At 49.1% G+C, this 17512-nt stretch overlaps 1 protein-coding gene across 1 annotated transcript in view; it reads left to right on the forward strand.

Moving 5' to 3' along the window:
* Positions 1 to 5441: 5441 nt before the first annotated feature.
* Positions 5442 to 17512, forward strand: part of PTPRS (protein tyrosine phosphatase receptor type S) — a 129312-nt gene continuing 117241 nt past the window's right edge. Inside the window, exon 1 of the mRNA XM_059489748.1 lies at positions 5442 to 5577. The gene's annotated coding sequence lies outside the window, so the exon portion shown is untranslated. The remainder of the gene's footprint in view (positions 5578 to 17512) is intronic.

Here is a 17512-nt window from a genome sequence, read left to right on the forward strand (position 1 = left end):
TGGAATAAGAAGGAACGATAACAAAGGTTTGTGTCTCTGATTCTCTGTCCGAGCCAGCTGACTGTGATTGGCCATTAATTAGAAACAACCACACGAGACCAATCCCAGATGCACCTGTTGCATTCCACAGCAGCAGATAATCAATGTTTACATTTTGTTCCTGAGGCCTCTCAGCTTCTCAGGAGGAAAAATCCTAAGGAAGGGCTTTTCCATAAAAGATGTCTGTGACACCATGCACCTGGAATTACCTGGGGACATTCTCCAGCCCTGGGCTTGCTCTGCCAGCAGGCTCTGCCTCCCTGCAGCACCTCTGACCCTGTGGGCTGAGGGAGCTGCAAAGCCGGGATCATCTCTGCTAATCTGGTCTCACTGAGGCAGGATCAGTGAAACCACCTCGCAGATCCACTGTATTATGGAGCAGATTGAGGGACTTAGAGAGCAAATTTAATAAATATCATTTCGATATTACTTGGCGGGGGAAAAAAAATATGAAAAAAAATCCTCTGAGCGGCTGAAGCTGGAGAGGCCTGGGAAGGAGCTTGGTGGGGATGTGGGGTGTGGGGCAGAGGGGATGGGACATCCCTGGAGGTTGGCATGGGGTGCTGGGGATGGCAGGAGAGTGTGACGGCGTTCACAGGGGTCCCAGGATGAGGGAAGAGATGAGGATCTGACTCTATAAATCAAAAAGGCTTGATTTATTATTTTATGATATATATTACATTAAAACTATACTAAAAGAATAGAAGAAAGGATTTCATCAGAAGGCTAGCTAAGAATAGAAAAAGAAAGAAGAATGAATAACAAAGGTTTGTGGCTCAGAGAGTCTGAACCAGCTGACTGTGATTGGCCATTAATTAGAAACAACCACATGAGACCAATCCCAGATGCACCTGTTGCATTCCACAGCAGCAGATAATCAATGTTTACATTTTGTTCTTGAAGCTTCTCAGCTTCTCAGGAGGAAAAAATCCTAAAGAAATGATTTTTCATAAAAGATGTCTGTGACAGGAGAGAGAGGATGTGCTTGGGGAAGGGGACAGTGCTTGGCAAAGGTGGCAGGGGGAGTTCAGGGTCTCTCAGGTGCAGCTGTGAGTCTCCTGCTCCTGCCTGGCTCTGCTGGGGCACCATGGGCAATGTGGGTCACAGGGGGCACTGTTGGTCACTGTGGACACTCTGGGTCACTCTAGGGCACTGTGGGTCAGTGTGGGCACTGTAGGTCGCTCTGGGTCACTGTGTGTCACTATGGGTCATTATGGGGCCCTGTGGGTCAGTGTGGGCACTGTGGGTCGCTCTGGGTCACTGTGTGTCACTATGGGCCATTGTGGGGCACTGTGGGCACTGTGGGTCACTCTGTGTCACCCTGTGTCACTGTGTGTCACCCTGGGCACTGTGTCAGTGCACTGATGGGCATGCAGACCCAACCCAGGTGCTGTTTCCAGTTGGATCTCCTGCCCATCCCTGAGGACAGCCAAGCAAAATCCTGCCAGGGGGGAAGGCCCTGCCTGCAGGGGAAGGAGGGAAGGGGATTACAATGGCAAACCCCACACTCTGCAATGGCAAACCCCACACTCTGCAGGGCTGGCTGTGGTGAGGGAGGTTTGGGGTGGGCACTGTTGCCCGCTCTCTGTCTGTCTGTCTCTCTGTCTGTCCCTGGATGGAGCCCTTGCAGCCAACACAGCCCGAGGGGCTGCTCCTCTTTGTCCCCAGCAGGACCCCCCGCCTGCTGCAAAAACACTGGGGTGAGGAGAAATGTGTGACCTCGTGCTCACCCTCTTCCCTTTCCCCTCTCGCTCTGCAAGATGCTAAAAAGAAGGGGGGGGGGAAAAAGGGAAAAAAAAAAGAAAAAAACCCCCCACGCTGGGGCCAATCCAAGGAGGGTGAAAGCCGGGGACCATATCATTAAAATGCTAAAAATGAGCGTGCTGAAAACAGACACAATTGGGTATTTAAAGCTCTGAATGAAAAGAGTGTGTGTTAGCCGGCTTGGGGAGAGCTGGTCTCCCAGAGCCCCTGGAAAATATGTGGTCAAGCCCACACCATTAACTTTTGTTTCTGGTTTGGAAAGTAGCTGTGAAGTCTTGGGGGGACGGGGAGCCCACATCCCTGCCAGGCCCGTGGGACACCCGTGCTCTGGTGGAGGGGCAGCTGGGCAGGACTTTGTGCCTTTTTACAGTGATTTTTATCCCCAAATGGGGTTAAATATCCCCCTCATCACACAGACTCGTGTGCCCACTGCATCCCCAGGGTGAGGGAGATACAGATAATGTAATGGTTGCTGGACATATTAATTATTTTACCATTTACTAGGAGCTAATATTTAAATTCCATTTTACGCATTTGTTTTTTTATATCTTGGCTTTTTTTTTTTTTAATCAAATAATTAAAACATATATCCCTACCTTATCCAAATCATGTCATCAATACACTTTCAATTAACTTTCCTCTATATTTCCTAGTATCAAAAACAACAACCAACTGTCATCATCACCCCATAACCACCCCCTAACAAACACAGAATTAACCCCAGAACTACCACCCCCCAAAAAACCAAACAAAAATACAAACCATGATCATAAATCATCACCCCACCAAATTTTACGTTCTTGTAGCTTATAAAAAGCATGGCACTGAAGATGTCACTCTTTTGCTGTCCCCTCCTGTCAGGAGCTGTGCAGAGCCACAATGTCCCCCCTGAACCTCCTTTTCTCCAGGCTGAGCCCCTTTTCAGCTCCCTCAGGAATTCTCCAGAATTTCCCCAGCTCCTTTTCTTTCTCAGCATCTTCGTGTCCTTAATCCTGAATTTCTTAAACCTGCACATCTCGGGCTGTTGGTGGCCACCAGCTCAGGTGCCCATGGCTGTGCCAAGAGTCCTCCAACCTTTTATGGTGCGTTTTTACACAGAAATGTGGATTTTTCAGCCCCACTCCAGCATGTTTCCTACATCCCAGCTCACCCCTGGGTGGAGGTTGTGGCCCGTGTGCCCTGTGGGGTTATTTCTGTGCACAGACACGGGTTTCCCTTTCGAGCACACGCAGAGGGATCCGCAGCAGCGCAAAATGCCCCTAAAATGTCTCCCAGGGCAAGTATTAACTGCCAGGCTGGGCTGGGCTCCAGCAGGCAGGAACAGATGAATCAGACACTTCATGGTAAAACCGAGCCCCTCAAAGTATGAAAAAACAACCCGGCTCCATGAGGCTCCTCTCTGCTGACCCCAGAGCCCCAGCGCCGAGCAGGAACGAGGAGGGATTTCAAACCAAACTGGGAATTTTTTTTTGGGGGGGCCCCCCCAACCATATCTCTTGGCTGCCAGCCTCTCTGAAGGGAAGTTTCACCCCGCCTCCCGCGGTCTCGGATGTCAGGTTGGCAAGAAAAATCCCATCTGTTTTCAATCTGGATCCTCACTTCCATCCACCCAGCCTCTGCTCCCCCGCTCCCAGCCCCCAGAGCTGGCGTGTGTGCGCCAGGCAGGCCTCGCTGACGCTTTTTTTCTTTTTTTTTTTTTTTTTTTTTTCTTTTTTTCCTCCTGGTTTTTTAAATTTTTTTTTTTCTTCCTTCTAAAAATGTATGTGGCCTCTTTTGCCCCCCACCCGAGCTCCCCCCCTTTTCTCCCAGCACAGCCCTCTCCACGCTGGGGCCTGCCAAGAACCTCTCTGTGCTCAGCCCTGCTACGGCCGGCCGCTGGCTCTGAGAATTCCCAAATGACCCAGGATTTTCAACCCAGAGCTTTTTTTTTTAAAAAACAAAAAAACCCAGAAAAATATCTCTCTGTGTGGAAAAGGAAAAAAAAAAAAAAAAAAAAAAACAGGCAAAATTGAGAGGGGAGCAGAGGGAAGAAGGAATTTTGTTGTTGTTGTGATTTTTTTCGGGGTTTTTTTTTTTCTGGTCGGTTCCAACTTTTTTGGTGTGATTTGGAAAAGAGCAAGTACAGAGTGTTTTGTTCCTGCCTGGAGATAACAGAGCTGCTCTGAAATCCCATATAGAGTCAATGCAAAGGCGTATACGTTGCAATGGTGATATCCTAATCTCCCTCTGAAGAAAGCCTTTGTTGCACACCCCCTTCGCTGTCCTCTCACGCTGAGTTTATATCTTATTTAAACTCTAAAGTCCTTAGGCTAGGAATTACCTTCTCCCTTTACAGATGGCTGCAAGAGCTCAGCGCGGCTGTGCAGCTCCATGAAAAATAAATGAAGGAGGTTGTGGCTTGTGTTGATGGTTTTACTTCCTTTTTTTTTTTTTTTTAATTTCATTTTTTGTGATTTTAGAGGTGAGAGCTTACCTCATCACAGATTACTGGTACGGGGCTTTGTATGGCCGTGAATCGCAAGGCAAGGGGTTCTCCCAGCCCCGTGCCTCAGTTTCCCATTCGGGCTACCCTGGTGAACGGGGCGCAGCGAGGGGATTCTCCTGTGATTGTGGGGAGCAGTTTTGTGGAATGGGGGAGGATGGCTGAGAGGGTCCGGCACGGGGGGACGGAGCAGCTTTTGGAAATGGGGGGATGTCGGAGAGGGTCTGGCATGGAGGGACACAGCAGCGTTGTGGAACGGGGGGGGATGGCTGAGAGGGTCCGGCACGGGGGGACAGAGCAGCTTTTGGAATGGGGGGATGGCTGAGAGGGTCCCAAGGGTCCGGCATGGAGGGCCACAGCAGCTTTTGGAACGGGGGGGATGGCTGAGAGGACCCACAGCATCTGGGACTGGAGGACAGAACAGCATTTGCAACGGGGGGATGGCTGAGAGGGTCCCAAGGACCCAGCGTGGAGGAACAGAGCAGCTTTGTGGAACCGGGGGGGTGTCTGAGAGGATCCAAAGGGTCCGGCATGGGGAGATAAAGCAGCTTTTGGGACGGGGGGGGATGTCGGAGAGGGTCCGGTATGGGGGGATAGAGCAGCTTTTGGAAATGGGGGGATGTCGGAGAGGGTCTGGCATGGAGGGACACAGCAGCGTTGTGGAACGGGGGGGGATGGCTGAGAGGATCCGGCATGGGGGGACGGAGCAGCTTTTGGAACGGGGGGATGGCTGAGAGGGTCCCAAGGGTCCGGCATGGGGGGACGGAGCAGCTTTTGGAACAGGGGGATATCGGAGAGTGTCCGGCACGGGGGTACAGAGCAGCTTTGTGGAACGGGGGGATGTCTGAGAGGATCCCAAGGGTCCAGCACGGGGGGACGGAGCAGCTTTTGGGAATGGGGGCGATGTCGGAGAGGGTCCGGCACGGGGGTTCAGAGCCCCCGGCGGAGCCCCAGTGCAGGCTCGGGGGCTCGCTCAGTGACCGGGCTGTGGCGGAGCCCCCGGCTTTGCTCTCGGGGTCCCCCCGGCCGGGCCCCTCCGCCGCCCCCGGCCCGCCCCGGCCCCGCCCCGGCCCCGCCCAGCCCGGCCGGGCCGCCGAGGGCTCCGCCGAGGGTCGGGGGTCCCTCCCTGCGCCGAGGGTCCTTCCCCCCTCCCTGCGAGGGTCGGGGGTCCCTCCCTGCGCCGAGGGTCCTTCCCCCCTCCCTGCGAGGGTCCCCGGGCCGCCCTCGCCCCGCAGCCTCCGCACGCCGCCAGCGCCGGGACGAGTGGGAGACGGTCGGTTTGATTTGAAAATGTAATTATCGAATGGAAGGGTTTTTTTTTTTTTTAAACAAGGGGAAGCTGTTTGCCCCTAGGCGCGCACGGGCGGGGGTCTCGGGAGGGCGGAGGGGCCCCGGGGTGGGCGGTGGGCAATGGGGACAGCGGGGATGGCAGGGGGGCTGCGGGGCGGCGCTGGGGAGGGAATTCCGCTCCCAATTCCGCTCCCTTTGCCTCTCCCCGTCCCTCTCCCCCTCCCCTGGCTCTGCCCATCCCTCTCCCATTTCCTCTCCCCTCTCCCCCTTTTTTCCCCCAGCCGAGGGCTCGCAGGGGCGTTTTGCTGCGGAGCGAGGAAATGTGCGAGCCGCATCCAGCGTGGCCGCACAAAGGAGCGGCTCTGCAGCTCGCCCTCTTGCCCAAATTACCCCTCGTGCCACGCTTCCTTTCCGTGCTGGAAATGCCTTTTATTTTTAATGAGCTCGAGGCAGCCCGAGATGCTCTCGGGGCAGGACACGGGCTGCAGCCTTTGAGTAACGGGCAGAGTTTATTCACTGTAAACATTGCACAACTCCTGTGCTCCGTTCCCAGGATTGAACACAACTCGTTTTCTCGGCTTTACATGACTCGTTTGCTAGTGCTATTAGGCTACTGCTCAAGCTCAAGATGCAGATTTGTCTGAAATGTGTAATTTTAGAAACGTAATAGATGGGTGAAAAAAACTCCATTTGGCTGCGGGAACTGTGTAGATGGAGCTTTCATGAGAAATTACCACATTTCATCCCTTTATTATTTTTTTCTCACTTTGGCAAAAGCAAAGAACTTTTCTGTTGCGGGTAACTCAGGTAACTTTTATGTCAAGGCTCTGACTTGAATTCGCAGCAGTTGGTCTGACTGGAGGCAGTTATAGCAACAGTTGAAATTAAATTTAAATTTATATTGTTCGTTGTTGGAGAACACTCTCCTGCAGCTAAGGAAAGAAGTGTAAAGATTAAGCTGATCATTGCTATATATGAAAAGTGGTTTCTAACATTAACATTATGATTCTTCTCCAAAAAAAAAAAAAAAAAAAAAAGAGAGAGAGAGAGAATTCTCTAGCCTGTGTAGCTCTGTCTTTCTATAGCTGCATCTTGTTATCCTTTAATTTCCCTTTTCCTGAAAACGTCACTTAGCGGAGGAAAAATCACAAATTCAAGCGCACTGGGATTGCCACACATGGTACAGGGGAACATCTGCTGGAAAGAGACTCTGAGAATAACAAACCACCTGCACTGAGACGCTTTCCTGCTCTGGAGCCAGCTCGGTGTTTGCTGGCGTGGGGCTCAGCCAGCCCTGCCATTTTGGGGGCTCACGCTGCTGCTCGGGGTTTATTGAGGGGTAAAAAGGAAGGAGTGAGAAATCTGCCTCGGAGTGAATCAGGGCTGGTTTAGCACCTCTCGGTGATTTGCGTAAGGAGCCTTCGGGAGGGGGATTGGTGCCTTCTGCCGCCCCCTCGCTGGGCTGGCTGGGGCTGGGGGCGGTGGGATGGGGCTGGAGGAGGAGGCTTCACTCCCATTCACTCCCCTTCATCCCCTTCATCCCCTCCTCTCCCCTTCACTTCCCTTCATCCCCGGCTCTTCCCTTCACTCCACTCCTCTCCCCTCCTCTTCCGTTCACTGCCCTTCATCTCCTCCTCTCCATCTTCTTCATCCCCTCCTTTCACCTTTACTCCTCTCCATCCCCTTCATCCCTTCACTCCCCTTCACTCCTCTCCATCCCCTTCATCCCCTCCTCTCTCCTTCTCTCCCCTCCACTCCCTTTCATCCCCTTCTCTTCCTTCCTCTCCCCTTCATCCCCTCCTCTCCCCTTCATCCTCTCCATCCCCTCCTCCGTCCATCCCCAGATTGCAGCCGAGCTCCTTCGCGCTCCTGCTCCCAAAGCGGCCCCGGAGAGAGGCAGGGAAGGGATCGCTGCCTTTTATCTCCACGGGAAATCGTTGTTGGTCCCTAGCGCAGGAAGAGGGCCAGCGTCTCCCGGAGAATAATTCCAAATTTTCCTGCCGAGTCCGAGCAGAGCCCAGGGAGTGAGACATCCCCTCCATTCCACAAAGCTCCCGCTCTGCAGCCAAAGCAGGGATTTATCAAAGTCATTGAAACCAGAGAAGGAGGCCCAATTATACTTTTGTGACTTGGAAGAGATGTGCATCGGGTTTTTTTGGGTTTTTTTTGGGGGAGGTGGAGGTTCCAAAATAAACCTGCTGAAGGTTCAGTGTGGAGAGAGAGAGAGAGAGAGAGTGAATTTAGTGTCAAGTACTAAATTCCTGCGAAGGTGACAGTTGCGGCAGATACGTGAGGAAATCCCTCATTACCCCGAAGAGCTGGAAAAGCAGGATACGGTGTTTTATTATGTTTCTTAACCTTGATCACAGCAAGTTTCAAACACGTTCTTTACCCTGGCTGTTGAGTGCCCTGTGGGTACAGATTCTTGCAAGGCAAAGCTATTTCACTAGATTTAATCTCTAAGGAGCGTGCCAGAAAAACAGCCTTTGGGGGAATGGCAATCTGCTGGCTTCCCCTCTGCAGAATGGGAATGGCAACGCGCAGCTCCTTGCTGGGAAGAGCTCTGGGGTCCGGCGGCGAACAGAGCTAAAATGCCGTGGCTGAATCATCCAGCCCAAAGCGAGGAGAGGTGTCACCAGTAGAAATCCATTTTGATTTAGGTGGAATGTGCATCTTTAAGTGTGTAGTTTGCTGTGTAGTGTGACTGCAAAAAGCCTAAGCTCAGAGAAACTGCTTCAGTGAAGGACAGAGATAAGGGAGGGGTGTGGTGGTGTTCACAGGGGTCTGAGGATGAGGGAAGAGACGAGGATGTGATTCCATGTTTCAGAAGGCTTGATTTATTATTATATATTTTATATTAAAACTATACTTAAAGAATAGAAGAAAGGATTTCATCAGAAGGCTAGATAAGCTAGGAATAGAAAAAGAAAGAATGATAAAGGTTTGTGGCTCAGCTCTCTGTCCAAGCCAGCTGACTGTGATTGGCCATTAATTAGAAACAACCACATGAGACCAATCACAGATGCACCTGTTGCATTCCACAGCAGCAGATAATCAATGTTTACATTTTGTTCCTGAGGCCTCTCATCTTCTCAGGAGGAAAAATCCTGAGGAAAGGATTTTTCATAAAAGATGGGGGGTGGGGGAGACAGAGTGTGATAGAGAGAGACAGAGACTGCTGTGAGAGCAGGTCAACCTGACCTAAGAATTCTTTCTGATAAAGAAGAACTAGCAAATATCACGCAAAATTCATAAAAATTAAATGTATGAACCTATTGTGAAATTGCATGGATATGTGTTTGAGAGGGGGATGAAAAGGGACCTGAAGTCCCCAGAGGTACACGTGTCAATTCCCACACGTGTCCAGCGCTGTAATAAACACACCGGCTTCACAACTTTCACAAAAGTTGTGGAGTTTTGTTTATCTCCACAAAACACACCGCTCAGCTGAGAGCTGGATCCTCATTTCGTGCTGCCTTCTGTGTAGTAACAGCTTGGTGAGGCTGCTCACCTGCGCTGAGGTGTGAGGCTCACCTGGGGATGAAAGGCACTGCATCCCATTACCACTCCCCCCCCAGCCATCCTCTGCCCTCTGTTTGAAGAGATTTTGAACCCTGGCTGCATTTTGTTCCTTTGCCGTCGGAGTAGGCAGAGTTTGCAGCGCCAGGGAAGCGCAATCTTGTTGCGTACGAATTTATTTCATGCTGCGTTTGCGGGTGCGAAGAACGGACTGGTAAAATTAGGGACTGTGGAAGGTGTGAGACACCGAGTTTGTTCGAGTGCTGGCGGTGGGAAAACATCTGTTGGAAGCTCTCTTTGAAGGAGTAGCTGCCCTTCCAGAACTCCTTTGTAGGAGTAATAACTGTTGTGGTAGGTGAAACTTCCTGAATCAGGAGGCACCTGGGAGCTGTGAACGTGCACAGGCTGAGGCAGGGATGGAGATCTGAGGTCTGTGAAACTCACACCTCTACAAAACCTTGATTTTTCTTGTCTCTTATGCCACTTCTGAAGTGACTTCTGCCCTAATTTTGCATGATCTCGCGTGCACTTGGGTGAGTTTGGACTCTTAAAGGAGCTGTTCTGCCCTTCCTTGCTATTTTCAGGTTACTTTTATGGGGCGGTAAGGGTGTGTTTCCATTTCTCCATGTGCTGATTAGTGCTCTCGTTAGCACTCAGTAAGTGCATTGCAAAAATTCTTTATTAAATCTGTGCGGAGGTAGATTTTATTTGTGTGATGAAGCCACAGAGTGCTCAGTTTGCAGCACCAGCTCCCAAATCACAGGATGACTTACCTGCTAATTTTGACTTGCTATCTATTTCTGAGCAGGCAGGAAGCAGCAGAGGGAATTGAGGCAAGGCCCCTGGTTATGGTAATCCTTAAGTAGTTCATTTGGGTGTAATGCCTTTTTTTACAGTTGCTTCCCTATTACAAACAGATTTTCTGATAATGGCACCTGTGCCATTCAGATGGGATCATTATTATAATAGCAGCAAGTATTGTCGGGGAATCGGGACGTGGAATTTATGTGGGATCGTTACAACGGCAGAAGCAATACCATAAATAAAATGGTGCCGTAGCAGCAGCACTAAACCTGGGTGTGAGAGGCAAAATGAGAGTTCAAATTTCCCCCGGATTTGTGGCAGAGGAGGAGGAGGAGGGAGCGTGGGTGGCAGGGAGGAGGGATGCTCACAACCATCAGCTGGAGTCCTTTCAGAAGCCAGCCAGGAAGATTGCTGCAATTAATTAGCTGTAGAAACGGGGCGTTGTTCCTCTCCTGGGTGTTGATCCCGGCTCCTTTAACACAGATTTTTGGGGATGGCTTTGGCGTGCCCAGCTTGTGTGGCTGGGACAGGCTGTGCCTGCCCACACGTCTCTTCTTCTCCGGGGGAAATGTGGGAAGGCTCGAAATTGCATTTGTGAAATGATGGTGGAGGTTGGGAGAGTGAACAGCCAGCAGGACTTGACAGAGGCTGATGTAGTAACTGGAAGCAATATACTAAACTGAAGGGAAAGGGAGAAAAGGTAAAAAAATTGTGTGTTTGAAAGGTTACCGAGGGTGTGACGGGGAAATTATCTTTCCCTGCACCCCTCTCTGTGAGCAGGTCCCTGGAGATGGCTGTGCCGTCTCCAAGGCCGGGCTGGCAGTCAGGTTTAGCTAAACCAGATAATCCAGATGGCCAATCTGGAGCTGGGTTTGGCCAGCAAAGAGCAAAGCCCTGGCAGGGCGCGGAGGGTGCCGGGAGCGGAGCAGCGCTCTTCCAACAAAGTCCCTTCTAATGCAGCTTCGGCCTCGTGTGGACACTGCACAGATGTCTTGCTCAGGGTTTGATTTTTTTTTTTAATTTTTTTTTTTTTTTTTTAAATAAAATCCCTTTTGTTTTCTATCAGTGACCCCTGGTTTAAATCCCTGATGCCAGAGGGGAGCTGTAACCCTTCGGTGGGCTCGGAGGTGGTTGGAGTTTTGTCCCCAGAGAGGGCGGTGGTCCCTCCTGCGAGGGGTGGGAGTGGCACAAAGATGCTGGGATGCTGCTCTGGGCTTTGAACTCAGCTTTTTTTTTTTGCCCGGAGCCCCATCGGGACAGGGGTGATGGGCAATTGCTTTTTGATGCTCGGCTCTGCCTTTGTCAGTGGACATCTGGTGCCAGGATTGCTGCTGTCGGGGCTGGGGGTGGGCTGCAAGGCCGGGAATTTGATGGATTAGTGTGGTTGGAGGGCTGGGGGAGGGGACGGCTTGGGTTTCAGCTCTCCCCGCAGGTAGAGAGAGAATTTGGGGATTAGGGGCAAGCTGCAGAGGGGGAGGATTCAGAGGGGCTGGAAGGGTTGGGAAGAAAATATTCTTTCCAGTTTTCCCCGAAGAGATGACATTTGTTTGCTCTGGGAGGCAGCACAAGGGAAATGTGTGTGTGTGTGTGTGTCCTGAGCAGGGGATGAAAAAAATCCACAGCAAATCTGGTTCTGGTGTGTCCCCCCAGCTTTGTCACCCTTGGGAACCCTCCTTGCTCGTGCCTGGCTTCGGGGTCACTCAGTTCATTCCCTGCTGCTTCCTATGGATTCAATAACCTTCTTCTCTCCCCGGAGATCAGCTTAAATTAAAACTTTGTCCTTTACTTAAGGAAGCGAGCAGCAGCCTCTCCCCATGCTCCGTGACAGGATCTGGGTGCTTTGCGTGGCCCTGTTCATCTCTGTCCCTGAGGTCACCAAGTGGGGATTGGCAGCTCTGGAGGGGCACATGGGGCACCTTCTGCTGATGTCCTTCAGTGAAGGAGTAGGAAATTAGGGATTTTTTGGGAGCTGTGTTTTTTTTGGGACTGTGTTTTTTGGGGCTATGTTTTTTGGGACTGTGGTTTTTGGTGCTGTGTTTTTTTGGGGCTGTGTTTTTTTGGGGCTATGTTTTTTGGGCGCTGTGTTTTTTTTGGGATTGGTTGGGTTTTTGTTTTTTTTTTTTTTTGGACTGTGGTTTTTTGGGGGGCTGTGGTTTTTTGGGGTTGTTCCATGTGGGAAGGATGTTGGAACCCTCAGGATTTTCTTTGCGTCTTTTCCATCAGAAACTGGGAAAATTGGGAGCAAGGAGGAACAGGAAATTCGCGTGCAATGGGGGGAACGTTGGGATGAGATGAGATGAGGATGGTATTGCAGAAGATGAAATGAGGAGTGTTGGGACTCTGGGATCTTTGGTCCTTCCTCGCGTTGCACAATGCCAAGGTGCTGAACTGCCGTGTGAATTTTGGTTTCTTCTCTGTGTTGAACAAAGTGGTGGCCAAGGGCCGTGGCAGTGCAGCAAACCTGGTGTCTGCGAGGTTTCTGAGGACACAAAACCTTTAAATATTGGTCTGAAGATGACAGGGGAATGAAGAATAAGGGATAAAGTTACAACTCTTATCCTGAAAATGTGTTTATTTAACTTTAGCAGCAAAAGGCAGAAAAAATCTGGGGGAGGGGGGGAAGGAGGGAAGAAGTGACTACAAAAATGCGTGCAGGGAAGTGAACAGCTGTGTCCTGTGAAATGGGAGCTGCTGGGATTCAGAGGATTATGTCACTAACCAAGACCTGGTGTTTGCTCTGCAGCTGAAGGCTGGAGCCCCAAGCATGAATTGGGGAGGGAGGGAAAATCAGTGTCACACAATGGCTGGGGCTGGAAAGGACCTGCAGAGCTCCAGGCTGCCCAGCTGGGTTCTGTCCTGCTGGAGAAGGGCTCCAGCAGCCAGGAGGGCTCTGGTTTTGCAGTGAGTCCTGTTCTGGGAGTGCTCTGGTGCCATCCACGCCTTGTTCCTGGAGCACTGAGTATGTGTGGAGGAGAGAAAATGTGGTTATTTATATTTTATTTTATTATTTATTATTGTATTTATTATTTTTATTTTATATATTATATAAATTTTATATTATTTATAAATATTTCCTATTATTATGAATATATAATTATTACAATAGATAATAGATAATATATTATGTATTATACATTATATAGTATATAGTACAGTATATAATATAATATATTCTATATTATTATAGAATTATAATAATATATTATATATTATAAATATATAATATTATTTATAAACATTATATATTTATATAAAATTTATTACTATTTTATTATATTTATTATTTATTATTATTTATTTTATTATGTTATCATTATTTATGATTTGTTTTATTAATTTTTATTTTTATGTTATTATTATTTATTTTTTATTTTATTTAATGCTGGAGAACCTAGAAATTCTCCAGCATTTCTAGATTTGATATTTGAATGGCACAGCAAGCCATGGGCACGTTCTCCTCTGTGCCAGCTCTGTGCCAAGCAGTGCTGGCTCGGATCAAGGAGAAGCTTCACCCAGACAGGTAATTCCTCTAAGCTCTGCTTTTTGGGTGCTGCAGGACTCGATGAATCACCAGAGCCTGCAGCCTGACGTGTTTGGTGGTGGCAGGGCTGTGCCTGCAGGGAAGGAATCGCACTCCATTACCACGAGTCCATTTCTCTCTGAGGGTGGAGCGCCGTCCCCGCTCGCTCGTGGGCCATGAAACACCTCTGACAGCAGCTCCAGAGCAATATCCCCCGTGAGTGATGGCCCCAAACCTGCTTTATGCACTGCCCTGAGAGGTGGGGATGTGTAAATCCCATCCTCTGAGCGATTTAGCCCCGGGTGCTGTTGTGATTCAGAATGAAATTCTGCCCGCGCTTCTCCGCCGTAACAACTCCTTGTAAACCGCGAGGAAATTGCGGCAGCCCCTGTGCCAGGAGGATGTGCCTGTCCCTTTGTGTCCCCTGTGCCAGCACAGGTGGGTTTGGTGCCGATCCCAGTCTGTCTTTGGGATGGAGAGATCCAAATCCGTCCCTGTCCCCAAGCAGGGCACACTTTCCATTGGGCTGAAGAGGGAAGATGCTAAAAGTGGCTTTAGCTTTTATGCAAAGCCAGTGATGCTTAAGACAGGTGGGGAATTTTAAGGTTTTCAGCAAGTTTTGTTGGGCAAAACATTCCTTTGGAAGGTGTCTCAGGTCCAGTGTGAAATTTGTGAAATTTCAGTGGATTCAAGGTGATGGGAGTGGGTGACTTGTGCTTCACACCTTGCTGCCACTCTGGGGAGTTGATTTCCTTCCCTCCTGCTTTGGGGAAGAAAATGTCAAAGTCAGGAGAAAGATACATTTTTAATTTGTGGCAAGGAATAACCATTAATATTAAAACTGGAGATTTATTTTTATTTTAAGATTAGTTTTGCTTCTTGGCTGTACTCTGGTTTAGAACTGGAATTGCTCTGGAAGTGCAAGTTTAGGCAAACCCACAGAAAAGGTGAAGTGTGGACTCCACTGTGCTGTTTTCCTCATGATTTGCAGAACTCTTCTAGTGCTTCACCATTCTCCTGCCTCTGCTTGATGTCCAGGACTTGTTATTCCTAAAAATGTAAAGGTTGGGGTACTGAAAAGAGAGGAACCCCAAAACCCCTCAATCCCTGTGTGAGGCTTTGGCTCTCCTAACACAGACCTTCTTACAAATTCCTAAATCTTACAAATTCCAAATGTGGGTGCCTTCTTACAAATTCCTAAATCTACCTGTATTCATTTCACTGTTTCCAAGTGAAAGAAATTTTTTTTTTTGAGAAAAATCTGCATTTGCTGTTCCTTGCCTGTAACCAAGCGTGGTTTGTGGATAACCAAATAAAATCCTCAGTTCAAAGTGTTTCAGCAATGTGTTAAAGTTTATGGAGCATTTAACAAACTTTTTTAGTGTGCAATAGTTTACAGTGCCAGCAAACAGCCAAGTGTCACATCAAAGTTGTAGTCTTCTCTCACTTAATGGCTCAATGTTTAGTGCTTTTTTTGGTTTATCTTGGGTGGCATTTCAGCCCACAGCTCAGAATGGCTTTTCCTTTCCCTTTTTTTTTCTCCCCCAAAAACTCTAAAAGTCAGATTATGGGTACTGATTTAGGGCCCACAATTCAAGCCAAGTGCTTGGATTTATTTTTATCTTTAAAGAAAGAAAACCACCAAAGGCAAATAATCCCAGCGAGCTGAGTGGAGTTCTGCCTGGGCAGTTCCTTGCTGGGCTGGGAGAGCAGAGGAGCAAATGAAATCTGCTCCCATCACAGGTAGGGATAATTTTGCCATCACCTCTTGCAAATCCTGAATGATTTTTCTCTTCCATGTGTTTGCAGCTGAGCCTGAGCCCACTGACACCAGTGGGGCTCCACATTTGCTGCTTTTTGCCCAGATTTTGGGAATTGCTCCTGTTCTGGGCTGGAGAGGATGGGCTCGAGGAAGCTCTGTGAGGGTTTTCCTCTGCCCAGCTCCTGCAGGAGAGGAATAAGGAGGGAATGTTCAGGAATCTGAGCCTGCAGAGCAGCTGCTGCCATTGGGAGTGTCCAAGAGCTGGGGGCTGTCACTTCTACTGAACTCAAACTAAATAGGTGTAAAAACTCAGCGACAGTTTCTAGATAATGCATCGTGAGCCATCTGATTCCCTTTATTGTGAGTTTAATTACGATAATGCACACACATATAATCATGTCTGTGCACAAGAGCTATTCAGTAGCACGGGGTTTATATAATATTATAAATAATGAAACCTGAGCTGTGGCAAGAGCTCCCTGTAGCATCCCTGCGAGTGGGAAGTCTCCTTTTCCACATGAATGACACAAGGGCTGGGTTTTGCTGATTTTCAGCCATTTCCAGGGGGCCGGGCTGTGGTGGCAGGGGTGTGATTTTCGTCACAGCCTGCGTTTCACTCTGAGCTTGCTTTGGAAATTTCCTGTGGAGGGGAGGACGGTGCAAAATGTCTGATTAATGCTAATGGGATCTGGCTTTGGCATACCCAGTGAATTGGGGTATGAGAGGCATGTAAACAAATTTGAAAAGCAAAATAATCTGCTTGTGCATTATTGAAAAAACAAGCCAGTGTGCAGCAATAGAAAGTGAGGAAATGCCATTTTGGGTTTCACACGGCAAAACTCCTGCACGTTCCTGCCGTGATATATATAATTGCCGAATGGCTTTGATGGCTTGATGGAATTACAGCTCCGCATCACACGACGGATAATCGATCAAAATAAACGGTGTTTACCCCTCTGTGTGTGAAACAGACACATCTGAGTGGGAATTCTCCCTCAGCGCTGGCATTTGCGCTCAGTTTCGGGTGTGATTTTGGGATCTGATATCTCTGCAAGCCTGACCTCACCTTGTAGGCTTCAAACTCCTGCTGCCTTCAGCAGGGGCTGTAGTAACTTGCTTTTTCAATGGTGCGTGTAGGAACATTTCTGCCTAAATATGCAGTGGGCTTGTTTGTTTAAATATCTCAGAGAATCAAACCACAGCGAGGGAGGCAGGAGGTGCCAACACCTGAGCTCCCTGTCAGGCCTGGGTGAAGCTTGTGGGTGAAATTCTGCCTTTCTAGGCAGGCTGGGAGCTGGGCTTGGCTGGTACTAAATGGGCTGTTCTCTGCCTCATTTGCTGCACAAGTTATTGGAGTTTTAGTGTCTGGCTTTAGAAGAATTTCTTACCCTATTTACCAGATGTGCTGTTGTGGGATGTGAAAACCATTTTCTGCAGGGTTTCTGGAGTAAAAATTAAACCCAGTTTTGCAGGCAGCAGTGGCTGGGATAATGGATGGGTGGTTGATATTTGTGTTTAAAGAGGGGGCTTTGCAGGAGATGCTGCTCTTTGTTACTGCAGAAAGCACAATTCTATCCCCCAGTGGCTCTTTCCCTCTTGTCTGCCCCTGTTTCCCTGACTCTAGGAGTTTTTTGGGAGCTCAGTGTGGGTTTGAGAGGTTTCCCCATCACTGCAGAGCTTGGTTCAGATGCTGAGGAGAGGAGATGGAATTGAGGGGCTGGCCTTGTTTGTTTAAATATCTTATATAAATGTATATCTTGTATAAATATCACAGCCCCCCAGCACTGCCCCTTCCTCCCTGGCTCAGCCAGGGAGGGGAATTTTGGATTTTTGGCCCCTCTCCATCGCTGTCCCCAGAGCATCCCCTCTCCTCTCCCTCCTCGCCTCGCTGTAAGGGGATCACAGCTGCTGAGTAAATGTTAAGATAATGGTGTTATTACGGAGTAATTATACTGCAAGTTATTGAATTAAAAGTGATGAGGCTGAGTGGGGAGAGGAGGGAGAGCCTGGGTGGGAGAGCAGGGAAGGTGGAGAGGGAGAAAAGGAGAAAACCTAATAAATTTCCTCTTGTCGAGAGCCCCTCGCTGCCGGGACTGGGGCTGAGGATGAATGAAAGGGAAGCTCAAAGAGCTAATAAATAAACCATTTCCCTGAGAATAGAGGGTATAATTAGAAACCGTGGCCCTGTGGTTTTGTGCCTGCCCCGGGGTGGAATCTGCTCGGCGCTGTGCTGTGGTGATAAAACAGGGAGACAATGTGGAGATGATGTCGCACAGTTGTTAACTTTTGAGGAGGGAGATGCTTTGTTCCTCTCTTTTTCTAGGAAAAAAAA

Source organism: Ammospiza nelsoni, chromosome 27 (genome assembly GCF_027579445.1).
Source record: "Ammospiza nelsoni isolate bAmmNel1 chromosome 27, bAmmNel1.pri, whole genome shotgun sequence".
NCBI lineage: Eukaryota > Metazoa > Chordata > Aves > Passeriformes > Passerellidae > Ammospiza > Ammospiza nelsoni.